The sequence below is a fragment of the Macadamia integrifolia genome, chromosome 13, assembly GCF_013358625.1.
Source record: "Macadamia integrifolia cultivar HAES 741 chromosome 13, SCU_Mint_v3, whole genome shotgun sequence".
NCBI lineage: Eukaryota > Viridiplantae > Streptophyta > Magnoliopsida > Proteales > Proteaceae > Macadamia > Macadamia integrifolia.
In genome coordinates, this window is record NC_056569.1 from 19,070,278 (window position 1) to 19,073,088 (window position 2,811).

The window sequence follows — 2,811 nt, forward strand, 5'->3', positions numbered from 1 at the left end:
ATACTACTGTTTATGTATATATATATATATATATATAATCTACATGTTTAAAACCCATACCATTCATTCGTTTCCATTTTTTGCCATTCCTCTTATATTGGTCAACCTCTTTCTTAAAGAGGATATGTTGCAAGGACCAAGTCTGATTAAGTTGAAAATCCTTGATCTCGGTAGGCAACATCATAGATTTTTTATTTTGGTAAGCTTCAACAAAATTGCAAGGATTCAAAATCAACAGAATTATTGGCTAAAAGGGCATGGTATGTGGGTGAGATGTCCAAATAAGAAAGACAATGACCAAAGGGTAAGGATAAGAGGTAGATGAAAAGAAGGGGGAAAAAAATGTGAGGACAACGAATTTTCCATCATATTTCTCGAAGGAAAATAAATCTTATCCTCATTTTTTTTTTTTTGGTAAAAATAAAAAAGGGTGCTCAACGGTAGTAATCATAGCCCCCAGGACAAGCCCCAGTATGGCAAGCAGTGCTTCCGCAAAACCAATGGGCGATAGTGGGCATGACAAGACTCAAACCCACAACCAGCTGACTCGAATCTTATCCTCATCTTGGGAGAGAAGGAAAATGAGTATATAGAGTTTCTCCACTTAGACTAGGGTGTATGACCTATGAATATGACTACAAATTTGAGTCCAACGGAGGCATTGGTCAAACCAAAGAATGGGGATTAGATTATGGACCAAGGGAGGTATTCGACACCTTGGTCCCCCAGTCAAACCAGTCTTTCTAGTTAACTACTATTTTTTATTATTAAAATAATAAATATTCTAAAACTAAAACATGTGTGCCTATTAGTAATTGAGACTTATTATGAGAGAGACCTAGTTAAACTTATTTAGGGTTGGTCAATGCTTCCCGTCTATATAAGGATGGCTACGCCTGGGGGTGTCAATAGGTTGGGCCGGGCCAGTCTCGGTTGGGCCTAACCGGGCCTGGTGGTGTGAAATCCTTGCACCATGAACGCCCGTTTACTTAAACGGGCATGGGTTTGGGGGAAATGGTACGGTTTGTAATCAGGCTAGTCGGTGTCGGAATTTAATCGAGCTACCTTAAACAGGTCTTAAAAGGGCTATGGGTCTATTTAATTCTAAACGGGCTTTAAACGAGCCCACCCTAAAATCAGTTTTTTAGCGGATTAAACTATTGGCTTTACAATTTAAACATTTTTCTTAGAATTTAAGAAGATAAGATTCTTAGAAAAGGTATTTCCAATTTAAGCATTACTCATATTTTGTAGTATTAGTGGTAGAATAGGTATTTATAATTTAAGCATTTTTCTAAAGGGGGTCGGGTCGGGTCGGTCGGTCGGGTTAAGTGAGTTTATTCTAAAGGGCTACTTAAGTGGGCTGGGCCGGTCGGGTGCCCGACGGGCTACTACTCTACACCGTAAACGCCTATTTAATCAACGGGCCAAGCTTAAGCCCGACATGTTTATTAAACGGGCAGGTTCAGGTCGGGCCTTAAGCGGGTTGGGCTGGGTGAGGCCTACCGATGCGGGCTCAGGATTGACAGCCCTAGCTATGCCCATTAGTAAAGATTATTGAAAATTTGTATAAAGAAGAGAGCAGGCAAGAGTGATAAGACTCGAGTTATTTCATCAACCAGTATGGTTCTAATCACTTATTATTATTGTTTGTTTTATTTGATCTGTCATATCTATGGAAGATAATATAGATTAGCATTAGAGCCAATATGATTGGATCATTGAACAAAGTTTGTTCTGTTTTTTTTTTTCTTCTTCTTGATTTAAATTGAGTACAATTGATCCAGGTCTTTCAATCAATGGGAGTTTTAACCATGTTTGGTCACGGTTAGGGGTGAAACAAGGCTGAGTTCCTTAAAGCTCTAGCCTAACCCTAGGTCCCCAAAACTCAACCCAGGCCCAACCCAACCCTACCAGGCTCATGGGCCTACTCATGCCTGGGCCCAACCTTGCTGGGCTCAACCTAACCCTAACTGACCTTGAATGAGATAGATTGGCCCTGATTTTGCCAAGGTTGAGCTAATCCTGATTGACCTTGTTTTTTATTTGTGAACTATGCATTAAAAAATAAAAGTAAAAAAGCACTAATAGATCAAATGATCAATACACAATTAAATTATAAAGTACAATACGATAATAGATGTTCAGGACACTTGACCATAAGAATCAATGACCCAAATTTCATTATTCTAAATAAAAGGAATAGCCCTAAATTATATTATATAAATCAGAGTTAAAACCAGGACCAGGCTAGGCCTAGGCCTATACCAGGCCTAACCCAACCCTAAATAAGGTTAGTGATTTTCAATCCTAATCCATCCTCAGGGTCAGAAATCTTATAGCCCAAGCTCTATTTGGGCTCAGGACGGGACAAGATGGATTCGGGCTTTAGGGCCAAACTTACACCCCTAGCTAAGGTAGTTGTTTTTCCCACATTCTAATTTATTTAAAAATAAAAAATAAAAATGCTTTAGCCCTTATCCATTCTGACCGAAGTACTGGTTTGACTCTTGACGGCTGCATTGCTGTGATATTGGAGCTGGGATCTAGCTCCTCTCCATAGAGGACATAGCCGAGATAGTGCCCATTGGGGGCTGGTTGTGTGACATGTGTACTTAATGCATCTGATAGTCAAAAACTTCTCCCCCAAAAAAACCCATCCTTCAGGCTAAATCGACCCAAACCCGATTCTTCAAATCGACAGAACCCACTTCAAAGACATTTCCAAAACGCTGATCAAGTGGATGAACTAGCTGGTCAATTCATTTCTATTTAGTCAGAAGCTTTGCTCAATGGAGTCCTTCAAAAAAT